Source organism: Rhinopithecus roxellana, chromosome 5 (genome assembly GCF_007565055.1).
Source record: "Rhinopithecus roxellana isolate Shanxi Qingling chromosome 5, ASM756505v1, whole genome shotgun sequence".
In the NCBI taxonomy this organism is placed as follows: Eukaryota; Metazoa; Chordata; class Mammalia; order Primates; family Cercopithecidae; genus Rhinopithecus; species Rhinopithecus roxellana.
The window spans coordinates 1,250,970-1,264,546 of record NC_044553.1 but is presented as its reverse complement, the minus strand read 5'-3'; positions in this window follow the sequence as shown (position 1 = coordinate 1,264,546).

The window sequence follows — 13,577 nt, the reverse complement described above, 5'->3', positions numbered from 1 at the left end:
CAAAGAAACCCATCAGACTACTGGCAGACTTCTCAGCAGAAACCTCACAAGCCAGGTGGATGAAACTTCTGTCTTCAAGTTCCGTGAACAGGACAACTTTCAATCAAGAATTTTGTATCCTGCCAAACTTTGATACATCAGAAAGAAGTAAAGTCATTTTCAGAATCACCAGTGCTGAGGGAATTCATCACTACCTAACCAACAGTACAAGAAATGCTAGAAGAAGTTGTAAACCTTGAAACTGTTGTATCCGAGCGAGTTAGACAAACGCCACACTTAGAGATGAATTTAAGAGTCCTTTATTAATCCGTGACGGGGAGATGACTAATGCTCAAAATTCTCTCGGCCCAAGGAAGTGGCTTGATTTTCTTTTATGCTTCGGGTTAGGAAGCGGAGGGAGCTCAGCTGCAACAAGTCTACAGAAGTAAAAACATTTAAAAAAGTTAAAAAGACAAATGGTTATAGAGAAACAAACAGTTCCAGGCGCAGGGGCTCTAAATCTTTGATAAGATGTTATATATGGGGGCTCTGCCAGACACAGACTCAAGGTTTTATGGTGTTATCTCTTGAGCAAAATCCTGGGAACTTCATACATTGCTTGCTTCAGTATCTTTTCAGTTAATTGGACTCTGATATGTTGAGAGTCTTACACAAGTTAACTCATTGAGGAAGGGAGTGGGTAAGGAGTCCTTGAACCCTTGCCAATGACGGAGCCAAATGGAGTTCATCCATCCAGCTTTCTCAGCTAAGGGGGAGCTTATTCATGTGGAAACAAGGCTAGGTGATTAGGGGAGAAGGGGAGAGTCTAAAAACAAAGTTAGTAAAAAGCAAGTTTAGGTATTACAAAACAAAAGCCCAATATACACATAAAAGGAACCTCTTAAGAGATTGAAACTTGCAGGGCATGTAAAACAATAACACAGTGGAAAAAAAAAACCACTAGTTAAGAATAACGTGGCAAAGAGAACAGTAACTCATATCTAAATATTCAATTGAATGTAAATGGCCTAAATGCTCCATATAAAAGATACACAATGGCAGAATGGATTAAAAAATCACAATGGAAATATCTGATGTCTTTAAAAGACTCCCCTAACACACAAGGATTTTCATAAACTCAAGGTAAAAGGGTGGAAGAAGGCATTTCATAAAAACGGAAACCAAGAGTGAGCAGGAGTAGCTATTCTGATATAAGACAAAACAGACTTCAAAGCAACAGTAAGAAAAAGACATAGATGATCACTATACAATTATAAAAGGATCAATTCAACAAGAAAATATTACAATTCTAAATTTATATGCACCAAACCCTAGAGGAACTAGATTCATAAAACAAGTACTATTAGAGCTAACAAAATGAGATAGACAGCAAAACAATCAGAGTGGGAGACTTTAATATAATCATGACAGCACCAGACAGATCTTCGAGACTGAAAGTCAACAGAGAAAAAATGCACATAAAGAACTCACTGAAACAAATGAATGTAGCAGATATTTACAGAACATTCTGTCCAAGATCTGCAGAATAAACATTCCTGTAATCAGTACATACAAGATAGAACATATAATAGGTCACAAAACAAGTCTCAATGAATTTTTAAAACAATGAAATCATATCAAATATCTTCTCAGACCACAGGAGAATAAAACTAAAAATGAACTCTCAAAGAAACCCTTACAACTGAACAAATACATAAAAATTAAGAAATCTGCTCCTGATTAATATCTGGGTTAACAATGGCATAAAGATGAAAATTTAAAAATTATTTTAATTAAATGGTAACAAGTTATTGAAACCTTAAGAACACAGCAAAAGCAGTGGTAAGAGGAAAATTCATAGTGCCTACTGCCTACATGAAAAAGCCCGAAAGAGCACAAGTTGTCAACCTAATGTTGAGGCGAGAACAAAGAAAAAATTAAAGACATAAAGACATATAAATTAAAAAAGAGACAGAAACAAGCTGCCTGTGTTAGGCTGACTCATTTCAAAGGCAGTAACAGGCAAAGTTTCAATAATGTTATCTAAGGATCAGAGCTCAGAGCAATGTGCTCTGAAGACTCTCCCAGCACTCCCTCAACATTAGGATGTGAAGAGATAAGTTTTCCTACCTCTGCTTTAGTGTAAGTGAACTTAAGCGTCGAATCCCATCCCCTCTGCTATGTAAACTATACCTTGGTCCTTGCTCTGTCAGTTTTAGGAATTTCTGTTTTTCCTATAGTCAATGATTGCAGGTTCCTGCTTCTTCATCTAAGCAGTACAGCCTGAGCAGGTGTGGCCCGCAGCCAGCTAGAGGCCATGGTGGGGTCGCAGGATGAGTCTTTGTGAGACTTCTTTGAACTAAGCAGATAATGATCATCTGGGCTGCATAGTAAGGAGTATACTAAACCTGAGTTATAAGCCTGTGTTCGTTGGATTAAAGGCCTTTGTCTTGCCTCCATACATTCACATTCTTGCCACTTAGGAGCAGGTACATAAGCAAAATCTTGTCTTTGTTCGGGGCCCAGATTTTTGGACGTTGAGTCTGCTGGGATGGAGTGCACTCAGTGAAGATCCTCCTGCTATACCCCAGGGTCTCCCTTGACCTCCTGATTTTCCACAACATTTCTTGCAAGCGAGCAGCCAGGAGGATGAGAGACAACAGACTGGCTTTCTCCTTTGCCTGAGGGTCATTCTGTGACCCCAGGCGGCCTCCGAAGAACTTCAACCCGAGGAGAGACTGGCTCTCCCGGTCCCCGGCGCCCTCCCCTGACAGAGCAATGGAACCTGGAAAGGGTAACAGGATGATGATCCCAGAGGCAGTGCTACTGAACCACTGTCCAGTTTGGGGGCCCAAGACAGGACCTGTCCCATGAGGACAGAGGGGAGCCTGATGTCCTCCCAGGGTGGAGAGAGGCTGGGGGGCGAGAGTGGTTCACTAATTCGGATAAAGCAGCCACCCCAACCGCAAGATACGTGAGAGAGGCTCGCTAAGTCGGTTAGGAAAGGGAACTGGGGGAGGGCAAGTGTGTGAAAGGGCCTGAAAGAGACAGTTCCAGGGGAGGCGCAGATCTCAGCATGGACCGTGTCCTCCCAGTGGAGTCTGGGGCCACCAGGGACAGTGGCGATGTGGCTAATATGTGGTGGGATAAGGAATTCTCCTGGCCGGGCGGCCACTGAAAACTCCTGTAACAGGAGATGGTCTGGTTGGTCTGAAAAGATAGTCAGGATGAGTGTGCATCACAGAGGGAGGAAATAGGAAGAAAATTGTTGAAACCCACTCCACGGGAATGTACGTTAAAGAATTTTAAGAAAGGTTTTGCAGGGGATTATGGAACTAAGCTGACCCCCCCAAAGGTTGAGAACTCTCTGTGAGTCAGAATGGCCTTCTTTTGGGGTCGGCTGGCTGGCCGAGAGTACTCTAGATAGGGAGGTGATTGGCCAGGTGTTTAAGGTGGTGATGGGGGTGGGAGAACAGCAAGGGTATCCAGATCAATTTCCCTACATCGATTCATGGCTCAATATTATACAAAATCAACCAGCATGGTTGCACCCCCCAGCAGCATATTGTAAGATGCTTGTGGCCCGAGCAGCTGAACACAAAATGAAAGTAAAATCAGCCATGCTGGCAGCTGCAGAGAAAAAGGGAAAGTCACAGGAAAGCCAAGATAAACCAGTTCTGCAGGCACCTCAGCAGGAAACAGAATTTCCTCTTCCACCTATGTTCCAGTCTACCCCGCTTTGCCGAGACCAACTGCTCCTACTGCAGGTTCAGTTGTTAGGCCAGCAGCTCCAGCCGCCCATGAGGAGTTAAATCCGGGTGGGTATACACCCCCAGCCTCACCTGAGAAGGAGGAATTGGAGCTGCAGAAAGTTAAGTGGAAAGTCCGGGAAGTCAGGCAGGCCATCTCGGGTCTGGCCGCACCTGAGTCCTGCAAAAGCACCTCAGGGAGACGAGAGGACCTGTCTATTATGATGAGCATAGCCACATCCAGCGGGGAGAGTGAACTTTCATTCACCAGCCCTCTTCAACCACTGATCTCCTGAAATAGAAGCATCATACACCTTCCTAGACAGAAAAGCCACAGGCTCTCATAGACTTGATGCAGTCCCTTTTTCAGACACACAATCCAACCTGGCCAGATTGCAAACAGCTTCTTTCGACCCTGTTTAATATGGAGGAATGGCAGAGAGTGACACAGGCAGCCCTCCAGTGGCTAGAAGCTAATGCACCTGCAGACAGTTAAAGCCCATGCATATGCACAGGTTTCAGTTCCCTGAAACGGACCCCACCTGGGACCCAAACGATGAATCCCAGTGGCAGCACCTGCAGTGGCACTGAGAGGCAACCTTGCATGGGCTGAAGGATGTTGGGAGAAAAGCAGTTAATATAGGAAAAATCTTGAAGGTGCTCCAGGGAGCAGATGAGAGCCCAAGCCAGTTTTATGAGAGACTTTGTGAGGCATATCAGCTGTACACCCTGTTCAACCCTGAGACTACTGAGAATCAGCATGTGGTAAATACATCATTTGTAGGGCAGGCCCAGGGCAATGTCAGGCGAAAGTTGCAGAAGATGGAAGGTTTCATGGGTATGAATGCTACTCAGCTTATTGAGGTAGCCACCAAGGTGTGCATTAACCGAGATCAGGAGGCAAAGAGGGAGGCTGACTGAAGGCTTAAGAAGAAGGCTGATTTACTGGCAGCTGCCCTTACAGGAGAGGAAGCTGGTTTTGCAAGGGGATGCGGGCGTGGACGAGGGCATGGAACAGGCCAGACTGGATGGGGATCTGAGAGTCAGCTGAGACTAGAAAGAGATCACTGTGCGTGGTGCAAAAGGAAAGGACGCTGGAAGAACGAGTGTCCAGAGAATGGTAACAAGGAGAATGGTGAGGGCGGTGGTGTGGGAAGGCCACCAGCAGGGGGCTGCCGCCCCTGGGAGGAATCTGACACCGATCTGATGGGACTGGCTGGGGCTGAAGGATATGAGGACTAGGACAGACCGGGCTCTTTCTCATTGGACCCCCAAGAGCCTATGTTCAGATTAGAAGTGGGGACCAACTAGTGGACTTTATGGTAGATCCTGGGGCTGAGCACTTGGTAGTGACCCAACCTATAGGGTCGCCATCCAAGGACTGTGCAACTATTGTAGGAGCCACTGGAGTCTCAGAAAAGAGGCCTTTCTGTCAGTCAAAGAGGTATGTTAAAGGAGGACGATGAGTCCAACATGAATTCCTATACCTCCCAAATTGCCCAGTTCCTTTGCTGGGAAGAGACTTGCTTCAAAAACTGCAGGCACAGGTTACATTTGGGCCACAAGGGGATGTAACTTTTTAAATCCAGCTTACCCAGAGGCTATGGTGTTAACCTTTACTGTCCCATGGGCTGAGGAATGGAGACTATGCAAGAAAGACTATGCAATAATATTCTGGAGAATCAGCAGTAAATTAAATGCATGGGTTACTTACTAAAACTCCTGGAGTCTGGGCTGAAAGTAACCTGCCTGGACTGGCAGTCAATCAGGCACTAATTATAGTGGAGTTAAAACCAGGAGCAACTCTGGTTCAGGTCCATCAGTACTGCTCCTCCCTGAGGCCATACGGGGAGTCCACAAACACTTGGAGTGGTTTCACAAGCAGAGAACCATAGTCAAATGCCAGTCACTATGGAACACCCCTCTCTTGCCAGTGTGGAAGCTGTCTGGAGAATATAGGCCAGTGCAGGACTTGTGTGCAGTACACCAGGCCACGGTGACCATCCACCTAGTGGTACCAAACCCGTATACTTTAATGGCACATATTCCAGTGAGTGCCACTTTGTTTACAGTCCTAGATTTGAAGGACACATTTTTCTGTCTCCAGCTGGCCCCGATTAGTCAGCCTATTTTTGCTTTGCAATGGGGTGAATCACAGGATACTTGGACAAGACTCCCACAGGGATTTAAGAACTCTCTCACAATCTTTGAAGAGGCACTGGCCTCAGACCTTAAAGCCTACACCCCACCAAGCAGTGACTGTGTCTCTCTCCAGTACATTGATGATCCTCTTCTAGCAGTCCCAAGCTGTGAGGACTGCTTTCAGGGGACCTAAGACCTCCTGCCCCTGTTATGGAAGGCAGGATATCAAGTGTCAGGGAAAAAGGATCAAATCGGCTCTGAAAGTATCCAGTATTTATGCTTCTGTATAAGCCAAGGGAAAAGATTGCTCGGTAGTGAATGAAAGCAGGCTGTTTGTGTGCTTCCCACTCCAATCACCTGGTGACAAATAAGAGAGTTACTAAAGGTATCTGGGTCCTGCTGCATCTGGATCCCAAATTTCTCACTAACGGCTAAGCCGTTATATGAAGCCACAAAGCGGGGAGAGAAAGAGCCCCTCCTCTGGGAGGCCAACCCGGGAAAAGCCTTTAAATAAATCAAAGGAGCCTTGACTCAAGCTCCAGCTTTAGGGCTGCCGGACCTAACTAAGCCTTTCTTTTTATACGTCCATGAGCAAAAAGAAATGGTCATAGGGGTCCTAGAGTCATGGCGCCACCCGGTGGCATATTTATCCAGGCAATTAGACACTGTGGCACTTAGATGGCCTCCTTGTTTAAGGCATTAGCTGCTACTGCTTCACTGGTACAGGAAGCTAATCAACTGACCTCGGGACAGCAACTGATAATCCGGGTACCACACTCGGTTATAACTTTAATGGACAAAAGAGGGCACCAATGGTTGTCAAATCCGAGAATGATTTGACATCAAGAGCTCTTATGTGAAAATCCCTGCCTAACTTTAGAGACTGTGAATCCCCTAAACCCAGCTACCTTGCCCCCTTCATTGCTGTGTGGACGTAGTAGATGAAGTCCACACAGATGGGCCCCTCGGGGACCTGGACATTGAATATTTTACTGATGGGAGCAGCTTCATCCTAGAGGAGGCCCTCTGAGCGGGCAGTAGTGACTTTGGACTCGGTAGTAGAGGCGTAGTCTTTGCCTACAGGAACTTCTGCTCAGAAAGCAGAGCTAATAGTTCAGACAAGGGCTCACTGGCTAACAAAAGACCAAAAGGCAAATATTCACACAGACTCTGAATATGCTTTTGCCACTCTGCATGTTCATGGGGCTGTTTACAAAGAAAGAGGACTCTTGACTGCTACAGGGAAAGAAATAAAGTACCAGGCAGAAATTCTACAGCTCTTAGATGCTGTGTGGGCCCCAACGCAGGTGGCCGTAGTGCACTGCAGGGGGCACCAGAGGGCAGGAACATCAGAGGATGAAAGGAAACGGAAAGGCAGACAGAGAGGCAAAGCAGGCTGTAATGGTGCCTCCACCTTCTAAAGAGGATGCCTTAGCTATGCCTCTCCTCCCAGAGATTCCCCTCCCGGAGATCCCAAGCTACACTCCAAATGAAACGGCTTTGTTTGCCCAAGAAAATGGGAGCTACATTGAAGGAAGGTGGTGGAATTTCTCCAGTGGGAGGCTAGCCATACCCGAAATGGTGGCCCCCAGATCTGTAAAACAGTTCCACCAAGGGACTCCCATGGGAAAAACAGCACTAGAGACATTACTAGTTGTCACTTCTATGTGCCCCAGCTTACTGCTGTCACTTGAGCAGTTTGGGAACAGTGTTTAACTTGTGCTCAGAATAATCCTCGACAAGGGCCCACTCAAACCCCCAGGAATTCAGGAAAGAAGAGCCATGCCATATGAAAACCTGCTTATGGACTTCACCGAACTGTCCTGAGCAGGGGGCTATTGGTACATGTTGGTGCTTGTCTGCACCTTTTCAGGATGGATTGAGGCCTTCTCCACCCAGACAGAGAAGGCATGACAGTTGACCAAAGTATTGTTAAGAGACATTATTCCCAGATTTGGACTACCCCTGACTCTGGGGTTAGACAATGGACTGGCATTTGTGGCTGAAATAGTGCAGGACTTAACTATTAAGAATAAAATGAAAATTATGTACAGCCTAAAGGGTGCAGAGCTCAGGTAAAGTGGAGCACATGAACTGGACACTCAGGCAGCTACTGAAGAAATTTTGTCAGGAAACTCACCTGAGATGGGATCAGGTCTTACCCATGGTCCTCCTCCAAGTCAGATGCACCCCCACAAGACAAAATGGGTATTCACCCTATGAGATTTTATTCGGGCGGCCGCCCCCAATCACAGGTCAAATAAAGGTGATCTCTGTGAGTTAGGAGAACTCTAAGGAGGCAAATGCAGGCTTTAGGGCTAACTATGCAGAAAGTGCATAGCTGGGTGCAAGAAAGAATGTCCATTAGTCTGACAGACCCAGTACACCCTCTCAAACCTGGGGACCTTGTTGGGGTTAAGAAACAGAATCCCACCTCTGGGACTCATGTGATGGGCCCCATGTTGTAATTTTGTTCACTCCCACTGCTGTTAAAGTTGCAGAAATCGTGCCTTGGATCCACCATGACTGGCTGAAACTGGCAGCCCAGGACCAGAGGACCAGCCAGCAGGACCCAGACCATCCGACCCAGCTGATCCTGCGACGAGACTGGGTTCCTAGCAGAGACGACGACAGCCCTGCTCTGCTCACTTCGGAAGCTGAGCAGTGTATGCATGGTGGAAGTTTGAGGAAACAGCAAGCTTTGCTCTAGTCACACTGGAAGCTGACTAGTTTACACACGGCTGGAGCTTCAGGAGTCATCAGCAGATGAGTAAATATGGCCAGAGATCTTAGGCCCAGTAATCTTATTTGTATTATTAATTATATTACTGCTATGCTATTGCTTCAACAAATCTCTCCACCCTGCCAATGCTAGGTGTAAGAATGCTACACCTTGTCTTGTTTCTGTTGATCCCCATATCTGTACTAGGAGAGGAAGCGCCTATGGAGGAATACCCACATTGCATGCGTACTACATGGATAGGAAATACACTAGTTATGACTTTGTTGTACCATACATACTATGAACACACAGGAACCCCTCTGGGGACTTGTACGTGCAACCAAACAAACTATTCAGTTTCTGACCCAGGGGATAGCTAGCTTCATGCATACTATCACCCTAAGCTTTTACCTGGGACCTGGTTTGAGATTCACACTGGGTCAAGGGAAGGAAGTCTCTTAAACAAGACCAAAGTTTCTCTCTCCCACAAAGGAGTCACATCTTTGTATTTTGATGTTTGCTGGATAACATCCATAGACTCACTCTTTCCCGTAATCCACAGTTCCATGGAGTACCATAATAGCTGCCATATAAATAAGTGTGCAACCCCTGCTTGCTCCACCAGTTCCCCAGTAACAACTTGCTGGGGCTGTGCAACATGGTCTACTAACCAACAATCACCAGGGCTAATCATGCTTACCAAAATACCTTCAGAACCAGATTGTAAAACTAGCATTTGCAATCCTGTGAATCTTACCATCTTGGAGCCAAATCGGCCCTTATAGACTACAGGTTTAAAAGCGCCACTAGAGGTACCAGCCAGCAGCCAAGAAATACACTCAAGAGCCTATGTCTATATTTTATATATATAAAAAGAAAACCAAATCCTTCTGGCCCAGCAGCAGTTCCAGGTCTTTAAGTCATTCAATGAGCACTTTAAGCAGGAGGTACCTGAAGCACCTCCTCCTATAGCTGTAGATCTGTTTGCACGGTTGGCTGAAAACAGCTGACAGCTTAGGTGTTTCCTCGTGCTATGTCTGTGGAGGAACAAATATGGGAGACCCGTGACCTTGGGAAGCAAAAGAGCTATTGCCTCAAGAAAATTACACTTTAACCCTTTCATCCCCAGAGCCGGCACTCACGAGCTCAAGTGTCTGGCTGCTAAAATCATCTGTCTTGGGAAGATTCTGCATTGCCCACTGGGGAAAAGCCTTTACAAACCCAGTAGGGGAATTAGTCTTCCTAGGACAGCAATATTACAATGAGATATTAGGGAAAACTTTATGGTGGGGCAAATATAAGCAAGGTAAAGATACAACCAGGTTGCCACGTTGCAATCCATTTTCCCGTTTTCCCTCTTTAATCCACTCCTGGTATCAGCTAGAGGCACCGAACACCTGGCAAGCACCTTCTGGCCTCTATTGGATCTGTGGGCCATGAGCTTATGGGCAATTACCTGCCAGTTGGACAGGGGCCTGCATGTTAGGGACAATTAGACCATCTTTCTTCCTGCACCCATTACAACAAGTAGAGGTTTTAGGGTATCCTATCTGTGATGAAATTAAGTGAAGGAGCAAAAGGAATACAGACCTAAAAAAGGATATAAAGATAGGAGATTGGAAGGACACCGACTGGCCTCCTGAAAGAATAATTCAATACTATGGGCCAGCTACATGGGCACAAGATGGGATGCAGGGATACTATACACCTATTTACATGCTCAGCCGTAGCATAAGGTTGCAGGACGTACTTGAAATCATCACCAATGAAACTGCATATGCATTACACCTGCTGGCCCAGCAAGCCACAAAGATGAGAAATGCCAGTTATCAAAATAAGCTAGCCTTGGACTACCTTCTGGCCCAGGAAGGAGGTGTAGGCGGGAAGTTTAATCTGACACATTGTTGTTTAGAAATCGATGATAATGGAAAGGACATCATGAAAATAACTGTGAGAATGTGAAAGCTAGCTCATGTCCCAGTTCAGACCTGGAAGCCAATATGGTCTCTAGATTCCCTTTTTGGAGGTTGGTTTTCAACCTTTGGCAGTTTTAAAACATCAATAGGGATAGTACTAGTTATATTAGGAGGCTGTTTAATACTCCCCTGCCTCTTACCCCCCCTCATCAGGGGCATCCAATCAACTATAGAAGCTGTAGTTGACAGAACCATCACCACTTGACTAATGGCTCTAACTAAATACCAAGCTGTACCAAACGAAGAAGACTTGCCTTGTCACGAAGAACAAAGTTGTAGTGATGACTTCTATTAAAATTTCATACATAGGAGGCATCAAAGATGAGGTATGAGGTGGGAAAAAAGAAAAAAATTAAAGAAAAAAGAAAATAGAAATTAAAAAAGAGAAAGAAATAAGCTGCCTGTGTTAGGCTGACTCATTTCAAAGGCAGTAACAGGCAAAGTTTCAACAACGTTATTGAAGGGCCAGAGCTCAGAGGAATGTGCTCTGAAGACGTTCCCAGCACTCCCTCAACATAAGATGAAAAGACATGAGTTTTCCTATCTCTCCTTTAGTGTAAGTGAACTTCCCCATCGAATCCCATCCCCTCTACTATGTAAACTATACCTTGCCCCTTGGTCTGTACGTTTTAGGAGTTTCTTTTTTTCCTATAGTTAGTGATTGTAGGTTCCTGCTTCTTCATCTAAGCAGTATAGCCTGAGCAGTTCTGGCTTGTAGCCAGCTAGACACCATAGTGGGGGTTGCAAGATGAGTCTTTGTGAGACTCCTTTGAACTAAGCAGATAATGACCATCTGGGCAGTATAGTAAGGAGTATACTAAACCTGAGTTATAAGCCTGTGTTAGCTTGATTAACAGCCTTTGTCTTGCCTCTGTATATTCACGTTTGTGCCACTTAGGAGTAGGTATATAAGCAAAATCTTGTCTTTGTTCAGGGCCCAGTTTTTTGGATGTTGTTCACTGGGATGGAGTGCACTCAATAAAAGATCCTCCTCCTATACCCTGAGGTCTCCCTTGCCCTCCTGAATTTCTGCAACAGTGTCACACCTCAAGAAACTGGAGAAGTAAGAACAAACTAAACCCAGAGCCAGGAGAAGGAAAGAAACGACAAAGACAAGAGCAGAACTAAGTGAAAATCAAACAAAAAATACAAAAAAAAAAAAATGAAACAGAAGTTGGTTATTTGAAAAAATAATCAAATTCATGGACCATTAACCATATTAACCAAGAAAAGAAGAGGAAAGATCCAAATAAGCTCAATCAGAAATGAAACGAGACCATACAATCTACACTGCTAATATATAAAATAATTTGAGACTACTATGTCCAACTTCATGTGCACAATGTAGAAGACTTAGAGGAAATGGAAAAATTCCTAGACACATACAACTCTCCTGGATTAAATCAGGAAGAAACCGTTACTTTGAATAGATGAAGAACAAACAGTGAGATTGAATCAGCAACTCAAGAATGGTCAGCAATGCCAACACCAACAGGGCCGGGTGAATTCACAGTTGAAGTCGATACAAAACTCAAAGAAAAGTTGCTATCGTTTTTTCTGAAACTGTTTATTTTTTAATTTAGAAAAAAGGAATCCTCCCCAAATTCTTCTCTAAAGCTACTATAACCCAGATGCCCAAACCAGGAAAACACACACGCGTGCACACACACACACACATATACACATTCTACATAGGAATTTTCCTGGTAAATATAGATGCAAAAATACTCAAAAAAAAAAAACAGCTAACCTGTTCCAACAGCACATCCAAAAGGTAGTTCGTCATGATAAAAGTAGGTTTCATCTCAGAAATGGAAGGATTATTTGGACATACACAAGTCAACAAATGTAACACATCACATAAACAGCATTAAACACATAAACCGTAGGATTATCTCAATAGATGCAGAAAAAGCATTTAACGAAATTCAGTGTTTCTAATTATAAAAATTCTAAGTCAAATAGGCATAGAAGGAACTGATCTCAAACTAATAAAGGTTATATAGGAAAAACTCACACCCAACATCATGCTGAATGCGAACAAGTTAAAAGCATTCCCCCAGGAACACAAACAATACAAGAATGTCCATGTTCACCAATTCTATTCAACATAGTGCCAGAGGTTTTACCCAGAGCAATCATTCATGAGAGAAAAATAAAGAGCATCCAAATTGAGAAAGAGAAAGTCAACTATCGCTGTTTACAGATGAAGTGATTATATACCTAGAAAACCCTAGACTCCTCCAAAATACTGTCAGTTTTAGTAAATGAATTCACTTATGTCTCAGGTTACAAAATAAATGTACACAAATTGGTAGCACTGCTATATATCAACAACCACAAAGCTGAGAAGCAAAGCAAGAACTCCATTTCTTTTACAGAAGCTACAAAAAGATATTTAGGAATATACTTAACCACAAAAGTAGAAGATCTCTACAAGGAGAACTACAAAACACTGCTAAAAGAAATCATAGATGACACAAACAAATGGAAATGCATCCCATGCTCATGGATTGGAAGAAGCAATATTGTGAAAATGACCATAATGCCCAAAGCAATCTACAGATTCAATGCAATACTTATGAAAATACCCACATTACTTTTTACAGAATTTAAAAAAAGTGAAAATTCATATGAAACCAAAAAAGCCCAAATAGCCAAATAAATCCTAATAAGAAAAAAATAAATGGAGCCATAACATTACTGAACTTCAAATTATACCACAAGGATGCAGTTACCAAAACAACATGGTACTAATATAATGTAGGCTCATAGACCACTGGAACAAAATGGAGAATCCAGAAATAAAGCCAAATATGTAAAGCCAACTGATGTTTTATAAAGCATACAAAAATATAAATTGGAAAATAGACACCATATTTAATAAATGGTACTGGGAAAACTAGCAAACCACATGTAAAAGAATAAGACTGGATTTCATTCTTAACGGAAAAAATAAATTTAAAAACAAACAAAAGAAACAGTTAAAACAAATATAAATTCAATATT